The 22,470-nt window shown below is 48.3% G+C and overlaps 1 protein-coding gene and 1 long non-coding RNA gene across 26 annotated transcripts in view; one reads left to right on the top strand and one right to left on the bottom strand.

The window, feature by feature from the left end:
• The window catches only part of RIMBP2 (RIMS binding protein 2), a 1,046,283-nt gene that overhangs the window by 322,878 nt on the left and 700,935 nt on the right, over nt 1–22,470 (top strand). The window lies entirely within an intron of this gene.
• LOC135069015 (uncharacterized) overlaps nt 1–22,470 on the bottom strand; it is a 109,208-nt gene that overhangs the window by 72,540 nt on the left and 14,198 nt on the right. For 2 of the 3 annotated variants that reach the window (XR_010255211.1, XR_010255223.1), the window contains exon 3: nt 2,211–2,339. The exons of the other annotated variant lie outside the window; for it this stretch is intronic. This is a non-coding gene — a long non-coding RNA (uncharacterized LOC135069015). The remainder of the gene's footprint in view (nt 1–2,210; nt 2,340–22,470) is intronic. 3 annotated transcript variants of the gene reach the window in all.

Raw genomic sequence — 22,470 nt, 5'->3', positions numbered from 1 at the left:
TAATTTCTTTTCTAATATAAAATGTGTAAAAATAAATATATAAAAAAAATTAAAAACAAAACAAATGGAACTCAAAATGCAGCCACTTCCGTGATGTCCATAAACTCCACTAACTTCATCATAATGGAACCAATGGGCAGGATTTGGGAGATGTTACATCAAAAAGTGGGGAAAGAGCTGCACACATGGCAATTTTATCCCGTAAATCAAAATGTTCTAGCACCAGAAAATCATCTGAGAGTGGTTTCACTTCTCATTTAGAGCACAGATAACCCTACTGAAAACAGAAACTATGAAAACAAGCGCCTCGGAAAACATCCCAATTTGTTTATTTTTGTACGAAAATTTTCAAAATTCAGGCCTCTGCTTCCGACAGAAGATATTAACCGATCGAGATAAAACATTTTTTACACGTTTTATTAGCCCAAAGACACAACTTTCTGTGCTATTAGAATTTGATGCTTGGAAAAAAAAGTTTTTTTTCGACCCACCCTACTGAGCAGTTTGGCTGGACATACAGTAGGGTGTTTTTGAGATCTACCCTAAACAAGTGGTTCTTTCCTGTGAGAAACCAGCTCAGTGACATCAGTATTGATTTCAATGTTTATGTAGACAAGCTATTTTGAAATGTTTCGTCCATGCACACAGGTCTGTGTTGTGCAGTATGATTGGTTGCTATGGTAACTGTTTTGTACTAAATCAAGATCTGGTTTATGTATTAGAGTACACATAAGCTCTAACATTTACTATGCACAATTCACTTGCAATACTTTCCGAGCCTAGAATTAAAAAAGAAAATACCAGGAATAAACTATTACAAATGTTTACAGATGTTTTCTGGCTAAGATGGAGTAAGGGCTCAGGGTAAGGTGACCAGACACATTGTGTGGACAGTCCTTATTGTGAAAGCTCCCTAGTCGTTATGTCATGGCGTTCTTTTTTGAGAAGGGTATTGAAGATGCCTTATGTAATACACTTGCTATATCTCTGCCTCTTGTAGTGAGATCCCAGGTTTTGGTGCGGAGGAGGGAGTATTGTGTTAAGGTAGACGCTAGACGATAATATGAGCGATTTGGCCATTTCCGATGGATCGGATTTACAAATCGTTCATAAGATCATAATTCAGTGTCTGTGAACAATAACGATCACGATGCGCGGTCCCGCTGGTCATTGGTCGGAGCTTCTGATCTTCCTTGCTGCAGGGAAGATCTGAAGCTATCGTCAACGACGGCATGCTCCTGGATGTAGCCACTTCAGATCTCAAGATATATCTTATGTGTATTGTACTACAGGTTGAGTATCCCTTATCCAAAATGCTTGGGACCAGAGGTATTTTGGATATGGGATTTTTCCGTATTTTGGAATAATTGCATACCATAATGAGATATCATGGTGATCGGACCCAAGTCTAAGCACAGAATGCATTTATGTTTCATATACACCTTATACACACAGCCTGAATGTCATTTTAGCCAATATTTTTTATAACTTTGTGCATTAAACAAAGTGTGTGTACATTCACACAATTCATTTATGTTTCTTATACACCTTATACACACAGCCTGAAGGTCATTTAATACAATATTTTTAATAACTTTGTGTATTAAACAAAGTTTGTGTACATTGAGCCATCAAAAAACAAAAGTTTCACTATCTCACTCTCGCTCAAAAAAGTCCGTATTTCGGATATTTGAATATGGGATACTCAACCTGTATATCGTTTACCCAGGACTGCCGGGGGAGCTGGTGGGGGAGTTCAAGGGAAATCGTTAACGAGAATGCATTGTTTACAGGTCGTCTAGTGTATGGGCGCCTTTATGCAATTTGAACAGAAAGGCTTTCCTGCTGGTTTAATGAGAGGGTTCTGGTTCATACACTGAAGAGTTTAATGTGGGGCACAGATTGTTTAATAAGAGGACACTGATTTGTATAATGAAGGGGCACAAATTCATTGCACTAGCTGGTATCTTCTGTGGTTTAATTGCAAATGTAAAGCACTTGGGGCTATATAAATATCTACTATTATGATTGTTATTATTACTTTGAAGACACCTAGACTTGTAGAATAAGTAGCGATAGAACCTCTTGCGCAGTAGTTCCCAAACGTTCTTGAATCACAGTTCCCTATAATATCATCATTCTTTTCTTGGAACCCCTAAGCCAAATGTTTCTTATTGAGAAATCTATTACATTTAGTAAATTGTGCTTACCTGTCATTCTTAAGGGTAGTTATGTGGTGGTTGTGCTTCTACAGATAGATCCACGGTTATCTTGGCTTCTTTGCTGCACCTAGGCACACCATGGTTTATTTACATAAACTCTTCATCTATTGTTCTCAGCTGCAATACAATACAGAGAACAATACAGCAGGGGATTAAGGGCCTAATTCAGAGTTGATCGCAGCAGCAAATTTGTTAGCAGTTGGACAAAACCATATGCACTGCAGGGGAGGGGGGGCAGATATAACATGTGCAGAGAGAGTTAGATTTGGGTGGGGTGTGTTCAAACTGAAATCTAAAGTGCAGTGTGAAAATAAAGCAGCCAGTATTTACCCTGCACTGAAACAAAATAACCCACCAAATCTAACTCTCTCTGCACATGTTACACCAGCCCCATCTTCAGTGCACATGGTTTTGCCCAACTGCTAACAAATTTGCTGCTGCGATCAACTCTGAATTACCCCCCAAGTCATTACAGCAGGGGATTAAGTCCGACTGCCCAGTCTCAGTTAATTCTATTAAAGGCCAAGGTAAACAGGGACCCATCTGTATATGTCCACATACTTTATGATTGGCAGTCACCAGCTCTGGTTTTGTCTATCACATTCACCATTATTAATTTTATTTGGTCCTATACCAACAACATGCACCACTACAAGTGTCCCGTGGAATCCAGTTTAGGAACCTCTACTTGGGGCTTCAGTTACATTCCACTGCTTTAGTACTGCCCCTTTCTCTAGTACCTAGGGCCTAATTCAGACCTGATCGCAGCAGCAAAATCGTTCTCTAATGGGCAAAATAATGTGCACTGCAGGGGGTGGCAGATATAACATTTGCAGAGAGAGTAAAGGCCCATATAGACGGGCCGATGTGGGAGAGATGTGTGCTGAGAGTGCGGGGGGAGATGAGGGGGCCGCTCATTTCAGCCAGCGGGTGAAGTGAGCGACCCGCTAGATTGGCCTGCATGCAGGCCAATCTAGCAGCAGCGATAGCGATGCGCGGGGCTGCGCATCGCTATCGCTGTAAGGGGTACACACGGAGCGATCAGGCTTAAATTCTAAGCAATCTGGTCAGATTGCTTAGAATATCGCTCCGTGAGTACCCCCCTTTAGATTTGGGTGGATTTTTTTGTTTCTGTGCAAGGTAAATACTGGCTGCTTTATTTTTACACTACAATTTAGATTTCTGTTTGAACAAATCTAACACTCTCTGCACATGTTACATATACCCCATCCTGTACTGCACATGGCAGGGATGACTCCAGGCCTACTAGCACCCTGAGCAAGAAAATTTCAAAGTGCCTCCATGCGCGCGCCTGGAAAGTGGGCATGGCCTCGCAACTTCATATGATCAAACTATAAATAAATATATATTCACACCCCCTCTACGCACACAATTAGCAGCCTTACACATAACAGCCACAGTAGTGTTCCTTACACATAATGGGGGTCATTCAGAGTTGATCCCTAGCTGCCGTTGTTCGCGGTGCAGCGATCAGGCTAAAAATCAACATTTCTGTGCATGCGTATGCTCCGCAATGCGTACGCGCGACGTACGGGTACAAAGGCATTTGTTGTTTAGCACAGGTTTAGCACTGACTGCCGCAAGAAGATTGACAGGAAGGGGGCGTTTCTGGGTGTCAACTGACCGTTTTCAGGGAGTGTTTACAAAAACGCAGGCGTGGCTGGGCGGATGTATGACGTCAAATCCGGACACGAATAAGCTGAAGTGATCGCAAGCGCTGAGTAGGTTCAGAGCTGCTCAGAAACTGCACAAACTGTTTTTGCAGATCTCGGCTGCACATGCGTTCTCACTTCTGCTAAGCTAAAATACACTCCCCAGTGGATGGCGGCATAGCGTTTGCACGGCTGCTAAAACTAGCTAGCGAGTGATCAACTAGGAATGACCCCCAATGTCTCCAGTATAGTGCCAGATACAAATAATGACCCCAGTAGTGCAGTGCCAGATAGACATGGCATGTCTCCCAGCAGTGCCAGATAGACTTGACATGCCCCCCGGAAGTGCCAGATAGACATGATATGCCCCCCAGCAGTGCCAGATAGACATATGCCCCCCCCCCAGCAGTGCCAGCTATGCCCCTCAGCAGTGCCAGATAGACATGAATTGCCCCCAGCAGTGCCAGATACACGACATTCCCTCCAGCAGTGCCAGCTGCACATGATATGTCCCCCAGCAGTGCCAGCTACACATAATATGCCCCCCAGCAGTGCCAGCTACACATGATATGCCTCACAGCAGTGCCAGATAGACATGATATGCCACCCAGCAGTGCCGGCTACACATGATATGCCCCTCAGCAGTGCCAGATACACATGATATGCCATCCAGCAGTGCCAACTACACATGATATGCCCCCCAGCAGTGCCAGTTACACATGATATGCCCCCCAGCAGTGCCAGACATGATATGCCACCCAGCAGTGCCAGCTACACATGATATGCCCCACAGCAGTGCCAGATAGACATGATATGCCACCCAGCAGTGCCGGCTACACATGATATGCCCCTCAGCAGTGCCAGATACACATGATATGCCATCCAGCAGTGCCAGCTACACATGATATGCCCCCAGCAGTGCCAGTTACACATGATATGCCCCACAGCAGTGCCAGACATGATATGCCACCCAGCAGTGCCAGCTACACATGATATGCCCCTCAGCAGTGCCAGATACACATGATATGCCCCCCAGCAGTGCCAGATAGACATGATATGCCACACAGCAGTGCCAGCTACACATGATATGCCCCTCGGCAGTGCCAGATAGACATGATATGCCCCACAGCAGTGCCAGCTACACATGATATGCCCCACTGCAGTGCCAGCTACACATGATATGCCCCCCAGCAGTGCCAGCTACACATGATATGCCCCTCAGCAGTGCCAGATACACATGATAGGCCCCTCAGCAGTGCCATATAGACATGATATGCCCCCGGCAGTGCCAGATACACGACATTCCCTCCAGCAGTGCCAGCTGCACATGATATGCCCCCCAGCATTGCCAGCTACACATAATATGCCCCACAACAGTGCCAGATAGACATGATATGCCACCCAGCAGTGCCAGCTACACATGATATGCCCCCCAGCAGTGCCAGATAGACATGATATGCCACCCAGCAGTGCCAGCTACACGTGATATGCCCCTCAGCAGTGTCGGATACATATATTCCCCCCCAGTGCCAGATATATATATATGCCCCCATGCCAGATACACCCCCAGTGTCAGATACACATGTCCCCACAGTGCCAGATATGCCCCCAATGCCACATACACATGTCCCCAGAGTGCCAGATATGCCCCCAGTGCCAGATGCACATGTCCCCAAAGTGCCAGATATGCCCCCACAGTGCCAGATATCCCCCCAGTACCAGATAGACATGTCCCCAGAGTGCCAGATATGCCCCCAGTGCCAGATAGACATGCCCCAGAGTGCCAGATTTGCCCCCAGTTCCAGATAGACATGCCACCAGAGTGCCATTTGCCCCCAATGCCAGATAGACATGCCCCCATAGCGCCAGATATGCCCCCAGTCCCAGATACACATGTCCCCACACAGTGCCTCCCTCTCTCCCCCCCCCCCCCCCCAAAGTGCTGCTCACCATGCTGCTGATGCTGCTGCTGTTTTCTTGGACAGGGAGGAGAGCGCAGCTGGGCGCCAATTAGGCGCCGGTCCGCGAGCCAATCAAAGCTCACAGTCCGGCAGCCAATCAGGAGCCTTAGCTGCCGGTCCGCAAGCTCTGATTGGCTCACGGGCCAGCGCCGCTTGCATGGGCGCTTGTGGGCGGTGGAACGGATGCTGCGGCTGCCCACTGCAGAGACTTGGCTCCAGAGCAGACTTCAGTATGGCGGCGCGAGCTAGCGGTGCCCATTAAGTGTGGCGCCCTGTTCGCCCGCTCTATTGGAACGTGCCTGGAGCTGGCCCTGCACATGGTTTTACCCATTAGAGAAAAAGTTTGCTGCTGCAATCAGGTCTGAATTAGGCCCCTAGTACTGAAGTCACAGAGCTTAGTTAAAGAAATGTCAAATAGATGTGGCAGCTCCAGCTATTAAACAGTCCAATAGGGGAGTTCTTGGAGGGGCACTGTGATGAAATGAAGAGTGAAATTTACACCAACATAGATGCATCCCGTTTATTTATAGTAAGTGCATTAAGCCATACTTGCCTACTTTCCTGAAAATGGGGCTCCCGAAAATGGGATGACATCCTCCCCCCTTCCTCAACCCCCCGGAAGAGTCGGCAAGTCATCCGATTTCTTCAGGTCCCCCTGCCCGGCCGCCCCCTTAGTGAGTAAACTGGGCGGTCCGAGCAGTATAATGCCGGTAAAATCAGCATTACAGAGTGGGGCGTGGCTTCAATTATGTGATGCTGTAACCACGCCCCTGTTCCACCTCTGTCCCGCCCCTGTTCTTCCTCCACCCTGCCCCCTCTGCTCATCATAGCCCTGCGTCGTCCCCTTGCTGAGCCGACCTGGCTGCTCTCATCTGGAGGATGTCTGTAAGTATGCAGTAAACTGATCTTTGTCCTTGTGTTCCCCAGAACCAGCTCTCAGTAGTTGTGTGTGCTGGCAAGTTCTTCAAAATAGGATATTGGCTACCTACTGGTAAATACTTTTCTCGTAGTCCGTAGAGGATGCTGGGGTCCACATTAGTACCATGGGGTATAGATGGGTCCACCAGGAGCCATTGGCACTTTAAGAGTTTGAGAGTGTGGGCTGTCTCCTCCCTCTATGCCCCTCCTACCAGACTCAGTCTAGAAACTTTGCCCGAGGAGACGGACATCTTCGAGAGAGTGGCGAGATTCACACCAGCTCACACATACAAGGCACATCAAGCTAACTAGCTTGAAACGCAGCATCCACTGAAACATTACTTACCAAGTATCAATGCAGTACTCAACTAAAATGAAGTTGGACTGAACCAAATAACGATAGCAGGAAAACGAAGCGCTGGGCGGGCGCCCAGCATCATCTACGGACTACGAGAAAAGGATTTACCGGTAGGTAACCAAAATCCTATTTTCTATTACGTGCTAGAGGATGCTGGGGTCTACATTAGTACCATGGGGATGTACCAAAGCTCCCAGAACGGGAGGGAGTGCGCGGAGGCTCCTGCAGAACTGATTGACCAAACTTTAGGTCCTCAGCGGCCAAAGTATCGAACTTGTAAAACTTTGCAAACGTGCTCGACCCTGACCAAGTAGCCGCTCGGCAGAGTTTTAAAGCAGAGACACCCCGGGCAGCCGCTCAGGAAGAACCCACCTTCCGAGTAGAGTGGGCCTTAACAGATGTAGGGCACGGCAATCCTGCCATAGAATATGCATGCTGGATAGTAAACCTGATCCAGCGAGAGATTGTCTGCTTAGAAGCAGGACACCCAAGTTTCTTGGGATCATACAGGACAAACAGAGAGTCCGATTTCCTGTGACGAGTAGTCCTCTTCACATAGATTTTCAGAGCTCTTACAACATCCAAGGACTTTGATGAAATTGAGGAGTCAGTAGCAACTGGCACCACAATAGGTTGGTTGATATGAAATGCCAACACACCCTTCGGAAGAAACTGCTGTCCGAAGCTCCGCCCTATCATCATGGAAGATCAAGTATGGGCTTCTACAGGACAAAGCCCCCAACTCCGACACACGTCTAGCAGAAGCTAAGGCCAACAAAGTGACAGCCTTCCACGTGAGAAACTTGACCTCAACCTCCTATAGAGGCTCAAACCAGTCCGATTGGAGGAACTGCAACACCACGTTAAGATCCCAGGGCGCCGTAGGCAGCACAAAGGGAGGTTGGATGTGCAGAACTCCCTTCAAAAAAGTCTGAACCTCAACTGTTTCTGGAAGAAAGTGGATAGGGCCGAAATTTGGACCTTTATGGATCCCAACCTCAGGCCCATATCCACACCTGCTTGCAGGAAGAGGAGAAAATGTCACAGTGTCACAGTTGAAAATGTCACAGTTGAAATTCCACCATAGGAAACTTATTGGACTCACACCAAGATACATATTTTTTCCAAATACGATGGTAATGTTTAAAGGTAACTCCTTTCCTAGCCTGTATCAGGGTAGGAATAACTGTGTTCAGAATGCCCTTCCGAGCTAGTATCTGGCGTTCAACCTCCATGCCGCCAAACGCAGTCGCGGTAAGTCTTGATAGGCGAACGGCCCCTGCTGCAGCAGGTCCTCCCGAAGAGGAAGAGGCCTCGGCTCTTCTGGCAGTAGATCCAGAAGATCCGCGTACCAAGACCTTCTTGGCCAGTCTGGAGCAATAAGGATTGTTTGAACCCTTGTTCTCCTTATGAGCTTTAGCACTCTTGGAATGAGTGGGAGTGGTGGAAACACGTACACCGACTGGAAAACCCACGGAGTCACCAGGGCGTCCACCGCCACTGCTTGCGGGTCCCTCGACCTGGAACAATATCGCCGAAGCTTCTTGTTGAGACGAGAGGCCATCATATCGATTTGAGGTACACCCCAAAGATCTGTTACCTCCATGAACACCTCCAGATGGAGTTCCCACTCTCTTGGATGGAGATCGTTTCTGCTGAGGAAGTCCGCTTCCCAGTTCTCTTCTCCCGGAATGAAGATTGCTGACAGCGCCAACGCGTGTTTTTCTGCCCAGAGGATGATTCTTGTTACCTCTGACATTGCAACTCTGCTGTTCGTTCCGCCCTGTCGGTTGATGTAAGCCACTGTCGTTACATTGTCCGACTGCATTTGAATGGCCGATTTCTCAGAAGATGGGCCGCTTGGAGAAGACCATTGTAGATGGCTCTTAGTTCTAGAATGTTTATCGGCAGGCCGGCTTCCAGACTTGACCACATTCCTTGGAAGGTCTCCCCTTGAGTGACTGCACCCCAGCCTCGGAGACTTGCATCCGTGGTTAGAAGGATCCAGTCCTGAATCCCGAACCTGCGGCCCACCAGAAGGTGAGGTAGTTGCAACCACCAGAGGAGTGAAATTCTGGCCTTTGGTGACAGACGTATCCTCTGGTGCATATGTAGATGGGATCCCGACCACTTGTTCAGGAGATCCAGTTGGAAGGACCGAGCATGAAACCTCCCGTACTCTAGAGCCTCGTAAGAGGCCACCATCTTTCCCAGAAGGCGAATGCACTGATGAACCGACACCCGAGCTGGCTTCAGGACATCCCGGAACATTGTTTGTATCAGCAACGCTTTTTTCTCTGGAAGAAACACCCTCCCTCATTTTCGTGTCGAGGATCTTTCCCAGAAAAGACAACCTCCTGGTTGGTTCCAAATTTGATTTTGGAAGATTCAGGATCCAATCGTGTTCCCTGAGGAGGTGGGTCGTGAGAAGGATGGAATATAACAGCTTCTCCTTGGACGGTGACTTTATCAGTGGATCGTCCAGATATGGAATTATGTTCACCCCCTGTCTGTGGAGGAGAACCATAATTTCCGCCATCACCTTGGTGAATACCTTGGTGCTGTGGAGAGGCCAAATGGCAGAGCCTGGAACTGATAGTGACAGTCCAACAGTGCGAATCGGAGATAAGCCTGATGCGGCGGCCAAATCGGAATGTGGAGGTACGCATCCTTGATATCCAGGGATACTAGGAATTCCCCCTCTTCCAGACTTGATATCACCGCCCTTAGAGACTCCATTCTGAACTTGAACTCCTTCAGAAAGAGATTTAGCGATTTTAGGTTCAGAATGGGCCTGATTGAACCATCCGGTTTCGGTACCACGAAAAGGTTTGAATAGTAACCTTTGTTTTGCATATGAGGAGGGACCGGTACAATAACCTGTGCCTTCACCAACTTCTGGACGGCTGCCTGCAGGACAGCCCTGTCTGCCAGCAAAGCTGGCAAGCCTGATTTAAAAAATCCGTGAGGAGAGAGATCTTGAAATTCCAGCCTGTACCCCTGGGACACAATATCTGTGCAAGATCCAGGGATCCAGGCCGGACGACACCCAGACGTGACAGAAATGCCAGAGTCTCGCTCCCACTGGCCCCACCTCCGGGGCGTGCAGTCCACGGTCATGCGGAGGACTTCGGCGTACCTGAAGCAGGTTTCTGTTCCTGGGAACCCGCCGCAGCCGGTTTCTTGGATTTGGGCTGGCCTCCCCTAAAGAAGGGGTTGGACGGTCTGGCCTTTCGTGGCTTGGCAGCCCGAAAAAGGCTGTGATGCAGTTGAAGAAAAGGATTTCTTCGTAGCAGGAGCTGCTGAGGGAAGAAAAGGGGACTTACCCGCTGTAGCCGTGGAGATCCACGCATCTAATGCTTCCCCAAAGAGAGCCTGACCAGTGTAGGGTAGGGTCTCCACACTCCTCCTGGTATCCGCATTGGCAGACCACTGTCGCAGCCACAGTCCTCGATGAGCTGAGACAGACATGGAAGAAATTCCTGCAGCCATGGAACCCAGGTCTTTCATGGATTCTACCAGAAATCCTGCCGAATCCTAAATGTTACACAAAAACAATTCAACATCAGATTTATCCATAGTATCCAAACCTTCAAGTAAAGTGCCTGAACACTTTACTATAGCTTTGGCAATCCAAGCACTGGCAATAGTGGGACGTAATATAGCCCCTGAAGCCGTGTATATGGATTTGAGCGTATTATCAATTTTACTTTCAGACGTCTCTTTCAAGGCGGTGGATCCTGCAACAGGTAAAACCACCTTTTTTGAGAGTCTGGATACAGACGCGTTAACAATGGGTGGGTTTTCCCATTTTTTCCTATCCTCCTCAGGGAAAGGAGACGCCACCAGGACCCTTTTAGAGATCTGGAAGTTTTTCTCAGGGTTTTCCCACGCTTTTTCAAAAATAGCATTTAATTCTTTTGATGCAGGGAAGGTTAGCGAGGCTTTCTTATTTTCAGTGAAGTAAGCCTCCTCAACCTGCACAGGTGTTGTAGCAGTAATATTCAACACATCCCTAATGGCCTCTATCATCAACTGCACCCCTTTTGCAAGAGATGCTGCCCCCCTCAACACATCCCCATCACCATCCTCAGTGTCAGAAACGGTATCCGTGTCATCTTGCATAATCTGTGAAAGAGCATGTTTTTGGGAATATAGGGGGTAATTCTGACCCATTCGCTCGCTGCGTTTTTACACAGCAGAGCGAACGGGTCCCTGCTGCGCATGCGCCGGTGCCTTTGTGCGCCTGCGCATACGGGACGGCCATAGCAGGGCAGCGATCGCCTCTGCCTGATTGACAGGCAGAGGTGATCGATGGGCGGGAGGGGCGAAACGGTGGCGTTTGGTCGCCATTTCGTAGGCGCGGTCCGGCCAATGCAGGCATGGCTGGACCAAAGGGGGGGCCGCAGCGGCTGCGTGACATCATACGCAGCCACTGCGGGCCAGAGAGCGAGGAGTAGCTCCCGGCCAGCTCGCTAAAGCTGCGCTGGCCGGGAGTTACTCCTGAAGTGCAAAGGCATCGCCGCTGTGCGATGCCTTTGCACTTCTGCGAGGGGGGCCGGACTAACATGCGGGGCGGACTAGCCCCGTGCTGGGCGTCCCCCAGCGTGTCAGGAAAGTTTATCGTAGCAGTGCAAAATTTTGCACAGCTACGATCAACTCGGAATGACCCCCATACAGCGGAGGGCCCTGAGGTAACAGAACTGGGCCAGACTTCCATAGAGTTCTGTAAAGCCTGAGTTGCAGACTCATTCTGTGCAACCCTAGTAGAAATCTGAGAAACTAGGTGATTCATTGTGCCCTACGGGCGCTCTTCACACCGTCGTAAGGGGCTATGCCCCCTTAACCCTTGCACACCCTTGTGACGTGCAATATTTTTATTATATGGAGTATTACCTCCAATCATAATTGTGTGAGTGGTTAAATATTGCACGGACAAAGGGCGTGCAATGGTTAAAGGGGTCGAAGCCCCTTGCAATGGGGTGAACAGGGCCTGATGAATCACCTAGTAGGTGCTGTGGTTGGGGGAGTGGCGGGTGGGGGGGAGATGCGGATGGGATCCAGTGGTGCCGCGGGAGGGGGAGGGGCAGTTGCGGTGGTGCTGCAGGTGGGGGAGGGGCTGGTGCGGTGGTGCTGCAGGTGGGGGTCCGGAGCCACTGCGGGTGGGGGAGGAGCAGTTGCGGGGGTGCCCCGGGTGGGGGAGGGACAAATGCGGTGGTGCGGGGGGAGGGGCGGGTGCGGGGTTGCTGCGGTGGGGGAGGGGGTCCGGAGCTATCGCGGGTGCTTGAGGGGGTGTATGGGGGTGCCGCGGACGGGACCCAGAGGTACTGTGAGTGAGGGAGGGGCGGGTAATGCTTATCCTGCTTCTCCTCCTGTCAGCAGCTAAGCTGCTGTCCTCCCTTTGGCAGTGGCTCTACCGGAGACTCGCACAGCAGCCAGTCACTATTGTTAGCGCCGGTGTCCCAACGCACCGCATTACAGGGAAGAAGATGCACTCAATAAACTACAGCTCCCAGCAGCCCTAAGGGCCGGAATGCTTTGGCACTAAGGGCTGCTGGGAGCTGTAGTTTAGGGGGCGTTACGTGTGTACGCATCACTGGTACAGGGGGGCGTTATGTGTGTAAGCATCACTGGTACAGGGGGCATTACATGTCTAAGCGGCACTGGTACAGGGGGCAATACGTGTCTAAGCGGCACAGATACAGGGGCGTTACGTGTCTCAGCATCACTGGTACAGAGGGCGTTACGTGTGTAAGCGTCACTGCTACAGGGGGCATTACAAGTGTAAGCGTCACTGGTACAGGGGGGAGTTACGTGTGTAAGCAGCACTGGTACAGGGGGCGTTACATGTGTAAGCGTCACTGGTACAGGGTGCGTTACGTGTGTACAGGGGGCGTTACATGTGTAAGCGTCACTGGTACAGGGGGCGTTACTTGCGTAAGCGAAATTGGTACATGGGGGCGTTACATGTGTAAGCGTCACTGGTACAGGGGGCGTTACGTGTGTAAGCGTCACTGATACAGGAGGCGTTACGTGTGTAAGCGTCACTGCTACAGGGGGTGTTACTTGTGTATGGTCACTAGTGATGTGCACTGGAAATTTTTCGGGTTTTGTGTTTTGGTTTTGGATTCGGTTCCGCGGCCGTGTTTTGGATTTGGACGCGTTTTGGTAAAACCTCCCTGAAATTTTTTTGTCGGATTCGGGTGTGTTTTGGATTCGGGTGGTTTTTTACAAAAAACCCAAAAAAACAGCTTAAATCATAGAATTTGGGGGTCATTTTGATCCCATAGTATTATTAACCTCAATAACCATAATTTACACTCATTTTCAGTCTATTCTGAACACCTCACACCTCACAATATTATTTTTAGTCCTAAAATTTGCACCGAGGTCGCTGGATGGCTATGCTAAGTGACACAAGTGGCCGACACAAACACCTGGCCCATCTAGGAGTGGCACTGCAGTGTCAGGCAGGATGGCACTTCAAAAAAATTGTCCCCAAACAGCACATGATGCAAAGAAAAAAAGAGGCGCACCAAGGTCGCTGTGTGACTAAGCTAAGCGACACAAGTGGCCGACACAAACACCTGGCCCATCTAGGAGTGGCACTGCAGTGTCAGACAGGATGGCACTTCAAAAAAATTGTCCCCAAACAGCACATGATGCAAAGAAAAAAAGAGGCGCACCAAGGTCGCTGTGTGACTAAGCTAAGCGACACAAGTGGCCGACACAAACACCTGGCCCATCTAGGAGTGGCACTGCGGTGTCAGGCAGGATGGCACTTCAAAAAAATTGTCCCCAAACAGCACATGATGCAAAGAAAAAAAGAGGCGCACCAAGGTCGCTGTGTGACTAAGCTAAGCGACACAAGTGGCCGACACAAACACCTGGCCCATCTAGGAGTGGCACTGCTGTGTCAGGCAGGATGGCACTTCAAAAAAATTGTCCCCAAACAGCACATGATGCAAAAAAAATGAAAGAAAAAAGGTGCAAGATGGAATTGTCCTTGGGCCCTCCCACCCACCCTTATGTTGTATAAACAGGACATGCACACTTTAACAAACCCATCATTTCAGCGACAGGGTCTGCCACACGACTGTGACTGAAATGACTGGTTGGTTTGGGCCCCCACCAAAAAAGAAGCAATCAATCTCTCCTTGCACAAACTGGCTCTACAGAGGCTAGATGTCCACCTCATCATCATCCTCCGATTCCTCACCCCTTTCACTGTGTACATCCCCCTCCTCACAGATTATTAATTCGTCCCCACTGGAATCCACCATCTCAGATCCCTGTGTACTTTCTGGAGGCAATTGCTGGTGAATGTCTCCACGGAGGAATTGATTATAATTCATTTTGATGAACATCATCTTCTCCACATTTTCTGGAAGTAACCTCGTACGCCGATTGCTGACAAGGTGAGCGGCTGCACTAAACACACTTTCGGAGTACACACTGGAGGGAGGGCAACTTAGGTAGAATAAAGCCAGTTTGTGCAAGGGCCTCCAAATTGCCTCTTTTTCCTGCCAGTATACGTACGGACTGTCTGACGTGCCTACTTGGATGCGGTCACTCATATAATCCTCCACCATTCTTTCAATGGTGACAGAATCATATGCAGTGACAGTAGACATGTCAGTAATCGTTGGCAGGTCTTTCAGTCCGGACCAGATGTCAGCACTCGCTCCAGACTGCCCTGCATCACCGCCAGCGGGTGGGCTCGGAATTCTTAGACTTTTCCTTGCACCCCCAGTTGCGGGAGAATGTGAAGGAGGAGCTGTTGACGGGTCACGTTCCGCTTGACTTGACAATTTTCTCACCAGCAGGTCTTTGAACCTCTGCAGACTTGTGTCTGCTGGAAAGAGAGATACAACGTAGGTTTTAAATCTAGGATCGAGCACGGTGGCCAAAATGTAGTGCTCTGATTTCAACAGATTGACCACCCGTGAATCCTGGTTAAGCGAATGAAGGGCTCCATCCACAAGTCCCACATGCCTAGCAGAATCGCTCTGTTTTAGCTCCTCCTTCAATGTCTCCAGCTTGTTCTGCAAAAGCCTGATGAGGGGAATGACCTGACTCAGGCTGGCAGTGTCTGAACTGACTTCACGTGTGGCAAGTTCAAAGGGTTGCAGAACCTTGCACAACGTTGAAATCATTCTCCACTGCGCTTGAGTCAGGTGCATTCCCCCTCCTTTGCCTATATCGTGGGCAGATGTATAGGCTTGAATGGCCTTTTGCTGCTCCTCCATCCTCTGAAGCATATAGAGGGTTGAATTCCACCTCGTTACCACCTCTTGCTTCAGATGATGGCAGGGCAGGTTCAGGAGTGTTTGCTGGTGCTCCAGTCTTCGGCACGCGGTGGCTGAATTCCGAAAGTGGCCCGCAATTCTTCGGGCCACCGACAGCATCTCTTGCACGCCCCTGTCATTTTTTAAATAATTCAGCACCACCAAATTCAATGTATGTGCAAAACATGGGACGTGCTGGAATTTGCCCAGATGTAATGCACGCACAATATTGGTGGCGTTGTCCGATGTCACAAATCCCCAGGAGAGTCCAATTGGGGTAAGCCATTCAGCGATGATGTTCCTCAGTTTCCGTAAGAGGTTGTCAGCTGTGTGCCTCTTATGGAAAGCGGTGATACAAAGCGTAGCCTGCCTAGGAACGAGTTGGCATTTGCGAGATGCTGCTACTGGTGCCGCCGCTGCTGTTCTTGCTGCGGGAGGCAATACATCTACCCAGTGGGCTGTCACAGTCATATAGTCCTGAGTCTGCCCTGCTCCACTTGTCCACATGTCCGTGGTTAAGTGGATATTGGGTACAACTGCGTTTTTTAGGACACTGGTGACTCTTTTTCTGACGTCTGTGTACATTTTCGGTATCGCCTGCCTAGAGAAATGGAACCTAGATGGTATTTGGTACCGGGGAAACAGTACCTCAAACAAGTCTCTAGTTGCCTCTGAATTAACGGTGGATACCGGAACCACGTTTCTCACCACCCAGGCTGACAAGACCTGAGTTATCCGCTTTGCAGCAGGATGACTGCTGTGATATTTCATCTTCCTAGCAAAGGACTGTTGGACAGTCAATTGCCTACTGGAAGTAGCACAAGTGGTCTTCTGACTTCCCCTCTGGGATGACGATCAACTCCCAGCAGCAACAACAGCAGCGCCAGCAGCAGTAGGCGTTACACTCAAGGATGCATCGGAGGAATCCCAGGCAGGAGAGGACTCGTCAGACTTGCCAGTGACATGGCCTGCAGGACTATTGGCTTTCCTGTGTAAGGTGGAAATTGGTGGTGTGGTTTGCAGGAGCTTGGTTACAAGAGGAAGGGATTTAGTGGTCAGTGGACTGCTTCCGCTGTCATCCAAAGTTTTTGAACTTGTCACTGACTTCTGATGAATGCGGACCAGGTGACGTATAAGGGAGGATGTTCCTAGGTGGTTAACGTCCTTACCCCTACTTATTACAGCTTGACAAAGGCAACACACAGCTTGACACCTGTTGTCCGCATTTGTGTTGAAATAATTCCACACCGAAGAGGTGATTTTTTTTGTATTTTGACCAGGCATGTCAATGGCCATATTCGTCCCACGGACAACAGGTGTCTCCCCGGGTGCCTGACTTAAACAAACCACCTCACCATCAGAATCCTCCTTGTCAATTTCCTCCCCAGCGCCAGCAACACCCATATCCTCATCCTGGTGTGCTTCAACAGTGACATCTTCAATTTGACTATCAGGAACTGGACTGCGGGTGCTCCTTCCAGCACTTGCAGGGGGCGTGCAAATGGTGGAAGGCGCAAGCTCTTCCCGTCCAGTGTTGGGAAGGTCAGGCATCGCAACCGACACAATTGGACTCTCCTTGGGGATTTGTGATTTAGAAGAACGCACAGTTCTTTGCTGTGCTTTTGCCAGCTTAAGTCTTTTCATTTTTCTAGTGAGAGGATGAGTGCTTCCATCCTCATGTGAATCTGAATCACTAGCCATGAACATAGGCCAGGACCTCAGCCGTTCCTTTCCACTCCGTGTCGTAAATGGCATATTGGCAAGTTTACGCTTCTCATCAGACGCTTTCAATTTTGATTTTTGGGTAATTTTACTGAACTTTTGTTTTTTGGATTTTACATGCTCTCTACTATGACATTGGGCATCGGCCTTGGCAGACAACGTTGATGGCATTTCATCGTCTCGCCCATGACTAGTGGCAGCAGCTTCAGCACGAGGTGGAAGTGGATCTTGATCTTTCCCTATTTTAACCTCCACATTTTTGTTCTCCATTTTTTAATGTGTGGAATTATATGCCAGTATCAATAGCAATGGCCTACTACTATATATACTGCGCACAACTGAAATGCACCACAGGTATGGATGGATAGTATACTTGACGACACAGAGGTAGGTAGAGCAGTGGCCTTCCGTACCGTATTGCTATATATACTGGTGGTCACTGTCAGCAAACTGCAAAACTAAAATGCACCACAGGTATAGAATCTAGATGGATAGTATACTTGACGACACAGAGGTAGGTAGAGCAGTGGCCTTCCATACTGTACTGCTATATATACTGGTGGTCACTGTCAGCAAAACTCTGCACTGTACTCCTCCTATATAATACTGCTGGTCCCCAGTCCCCACAATAAAGCAGTGTGAGCACAGATATATGCAGCACACTGAGCCCAGATATGGAGTGTTTTTCAGGCAGACAACGTATACTGGTGGTCACTGGTCAGCAAAACTCTGCACTGTACTCCTCCTATATAATATACTGGTGGTCCCCAGTCCCCACAATAAAGCAGTGTGAGCACAGATATATGCAGCACACTGAGCACAGATATGGAGTGTTTTTCAGGCAGACAACGTATACTGGTGGTCACTGTCAGCAAAACTCTGCACTGTACTCCTCCTATATAATACTGCTGGTCCCCAGTCTCCACAATAAAGCAGTGTGAGCACAGATATATGCAGCACACTGAGCACAGATATGGAGTGTTTTTCAGGCAGACAACGTATACTATTGGTCACTGTCAGCAAAACTCTGCACTGTACTCCTCCTATATAATATACTGCTGGTCCCCAGTCCCCACAATAAAGCAGTGTGAGCACAGATATATGCAGCACACTGAGCACAGATATGGAGTGTTTTTCAGGCAGACAAAGTATACTGGTGGTCACTGTCAGCAAAACTCTGCACTGTACTCCTCCTATATAATATAATGGTGGTCCCCAGTCCCCACAATAAAGCAGTGTGAGCACAGATATATGCAGCACACTGAGCACAGATATGGAGTGTTTTTCAGGCAGACAACGTATACTGGTGGTCACTGTCAGCAAAACTCTGCACTGTACTCCTCCTATATAATACTGCTGGCCCCCAGTCCCCACAATAAAGCAGTGTGAGCACAGATATATGCAGCACACTGAGCACAGATATGGAGTGTTTTTCAGACAGACAACGTATACTGGTGGTCACTGTCAGCAAAACTCTGCAGGAGTTTTTGTTCCACTCTGCAGCAGCTTTTGTTCCACCTGCGCTGCGGCTAGGGAGTGGGGATTGTTGATGCCGGAGGTGGAGGCGGACTGGCAGCAGGACATAGGACGCTGCAGTAAAAGGATTTTTTCCCCTATCTGCAGCGCAGAGACTTGCTGCAGATGCAGTGGCATACCTTCCAGCTGCACCTTTTTGGCAGGTACAGTCCCTTTTTTTTATGGTCTGTACCGTTTTTTGACTCTCCATGCTTCCATTGAAAGTAAAGGAAAAGTGGCATGACCACGCGGCTGTACCCGTGGCCACGCCCCCTTTTCGAATGTGTATCAATGTTTATGTGTAAATTGTTGAAGGGCATGTTGCTGCAGATGCAGTGGGACTATTTTGGGGTGTGGGGCTGGAGCTGCAGCTCCATCAGTCCCATTGCTAATCATGCTCTGTGAAAACACAGCAGGCAAAGGGCAGAGCCTCCCATTGGATGTAAACTGTGTGCGAGGGCGTTTCTCGCCCAATCAGCTGTGGACTGGGTGTGATAGACCTGCCACTAACCCAATGAGAGATGCGTTATACACACAGGCACAAAGTCACAGAGCTGGGCTATTATATAGGAGATCATAGATTTGATAGAGGATAACCACTCAGGCTCCCTTGCTGGTATCTGTGCTAAAACAGTGCAATCCTGATTACATGGAATGGGATCATCCTGAGAGGACATATCCTCTGCAGGATATGACACAGAGTCCCTGGACATAGCTTAATGGAGACCACAGACACTCCACACACACACAGGGGAGGGCAGACAGAGTTTCACCCCCAAGAATGGCAAGAGAGACACAGAGATTGGAGCCAACCCACACACAGCGTTTTTTAGGTAAAGGGAGACCCCCAGCTAGCGCTGACTGTGCACCTTAATAGGTTACACAGCCTGTATACAGCCTCCCCCCTTCCCCCCCTTCCTTCTTCTACAACCCTCTGGTACAGTGAGAGATAGCTGGAGTTGTTCTGGAGGGACTTGCTCTTCACTGACAGCGTTGTGCAGGCAGGAAAATGGCGCTGAACACTGCTAGGTCCGCTATGAGGAGAAGCTCCGCCCCCAAAATGGTGCTGTCTTCCCGCTCTTCATAGGATTATACTGGCCTGATGAATTACGCTGGCAGAGATCCTGTGTGACCAGTGTAGGGTATAGGCGCTGGCTCAGGCCGCCCCTCACAGCGCTGCACTATGTACCGCTGAGCTCCGGAGCGCAGTTAGTACTGCGCTCTATACCATGTTGCCGCCATCTTCACACCGGCCCCCCGCTTGCTAGGGGGGTTGGTGACTCACTCGCCACTGATCTTCTGGCTCTGTAAGAGGGTGGTGGCATGCTGCTGGGGTGAGCGATCCCCTGCGGCGGGGAACGATCTATCCCCTCAGGAGCTTAGTGTCCTGTCAGCGGAGATAGTGGCTCAGACCCCGCAGGGCAGACACTACTCCCCCCCCTTAGTCCCACGAAGCAGGGAGGCTGTTGCCAGCAGGCAGCAGCCTCCCTGTAAAATAATAAACTCTAAAAAAAACTTTTTCTAAAGAAGCTCTGTAGAGCTCCCCTAGCTGTGACCGGCTCCTCCGGGCACATTTTCTAAACTGAGTCTGGTAGGAGGGGCATAGAGGGAGGAGCCAGCCCACACTCTCAAACTCTTAAAGTATCAGTGGCTCCTGGTGGACCCGTCTATACCCCATGGTACTAATGTGGACCACAGCATCCTCTAGGACGTAAGACAAATAAATGCTGTAGAAAATGAATTTAGATGTAATATTATCAAGGTAGCATGGAACAAGCAGATGACAGGAGAAACAGGCAAGAGAACAACACTGCCCACCCACATCACTGCACTCCTCACACATTCTGCATGATACCATTTATTTGTACAGTATGTCTTTTTTATGCCATCTGCTCAAACCAAAAATCACATGAACTGACAATGCAAAAATGACAAGAGAATTTACAAAAACAAAAAAGTGATACATTAACAATAGAAAACATACAAGGAGAATTGGGTGTCAGTGGCATTAAGGGTAAATAGTATGAGTAACGTATGCATGGGACGGCAAATTGTATGACGAGATCCATTCATATTCTTACAAAGCTTGTGTCTTGGTGCATAGGTCTGATCACTTGCCAAGCATTCTATATTGGGACTACTGAATTAGGTGGTTATTAGAGGAGGTATTATATCTATACTGTCTCATTATGGCAGGAGAAGAATTGGGGACTGTCATGTAAGTGGGTAAGCCTTCAAAGTACTGTTTTTTTTTAAATAACAGACTACAATCAATAGAACTAATCAAAGGCCAAATCAATTATTGTAAATGTGTGAAATCAGAAGTCTATGGGGTGAGGTTGAGGAACAAATAATAATATATAAAAGAGCAATATCTGCAAAGTGTGTATGGGATGCGGTCAAGATCCCGCCAGACGGAATCTCGGCGGTCGGAATACCGGCACCGGAATCCCGACCAGCACAATCCCGACATATTCTCCCTCTGTGGGTGTCCACGACATCTACAGACAGAGAATAAATTAGTGTGCCGAGCGTAGCGAGGCACCGTGCCCGCAGTGTGGCGAGCTCAGCAAGCCTGCAAGGGGCTGCGTTGTGCTCGCCCCCCTGTCGGGGGATTGTAGCGGTCGGGATTCTGGTGTCAGGATTCCGACCGCCGGGATCCCGTCTGGCGGGATTACGTACTGATCCCGTGTGTATTTGTGGTTTATTCTATTAATAAAATGCCTGATCTGGAGGTATTCCCAGAATTCTCGGGTTGGAAGATTTAGGGTTCTTTTAAGGTCTTCAGAGACAAGACCCCTTTGATATGCACCAGATTGTGTTCATATAAAGAGTGATGAGAAATGATTTGCCCATGGCACTATTCAAAACAGATACACAAATAAAAAAAATAAAAAATTTAGACTAAAAAAAAGAAAGCAGCTGTTCAATCAAAAGAACTATACTCCTTAAACTAAACGGAGATAGAGCGGAGAAAAAACATTGCTAATATTCCCTTTTTCATTCTACAGATTTTATACATACTGTGTATTACAAGGTTGACTACATTAATAATAGTGGAGCTAGACACCTTTACACTTAAATGCTATTAGCAATAAATGTTTGTAAAGAAGACTAATTGAATGGAGTATTGAACGGTATTTCACCATTAACAGGCAAACAAACCAACAGCTACTACGTTCAACTAGGATACATATCGCCCAAAGCTGTTTGAAATAACTGATGTGCTTTATAACATTGAAATCCCATACCTTGGTTCTTTACTGTGTTTCTACATATATGCAAGCTATTAATGAACATATAGTCTTGCATTTTATAATTCTTGTGTTCATTAGTTTTGTTTAGAACAAAATGATTGCTACTGTATTTATTTGACTCATTTGGCATTGTACGTTCTGTCAAATGTCATGTCTGACACTGGGTTTCTATGATCACCTAAGGTAAAATTGATGGTATGACACGGGACGGGATCTAAGTGATATAGGATTGTGGGTAAAAAGCCCAAGAGCGTATTAATGCTTCAATAAAGGAAAAAAAAAAAAAAAAAAAGACTGAGAGCTGCAGTTAACCATTTATGTAAGCCTGATTGTAAATTGGTCAGTAGGGGAGGAAAGGTTTAATTTCTAAACATATTTAAGATGGGTGCCATTTTAAGTCAAATGTTGATTGAAGCCCTTTTGTAATTTGGACTGATGTTCAAGTTTGAAGACTATTAATTTATAGAACTTGATCTTGAAATTTGATAGGTAGTCAAATTATTGGAAATTTGCTGTTCATAGGCAGACAGACCACCATATTGGTGATTGTGGCAAG

This window comes from Pseudophryne corroboree, chromosome 1 (genome assembly GCF_028390025.1).
Source record: "Pseudophryne corroboree isolate aPseCor3 chromosome 1, aPseCor3.hap2, whole genome shotgun sequence".
NCBI classification, from domain to species: domain Eukaryota; kingdom Metazoa; phylum Chordata; class Amphibia; order Anura; family Myobatrachidae; genus Pseudophryne; species Pseudophryne corroboree.
This window is presented reverse-complemented; position numbering and strand designations above follow the sequence as displayed.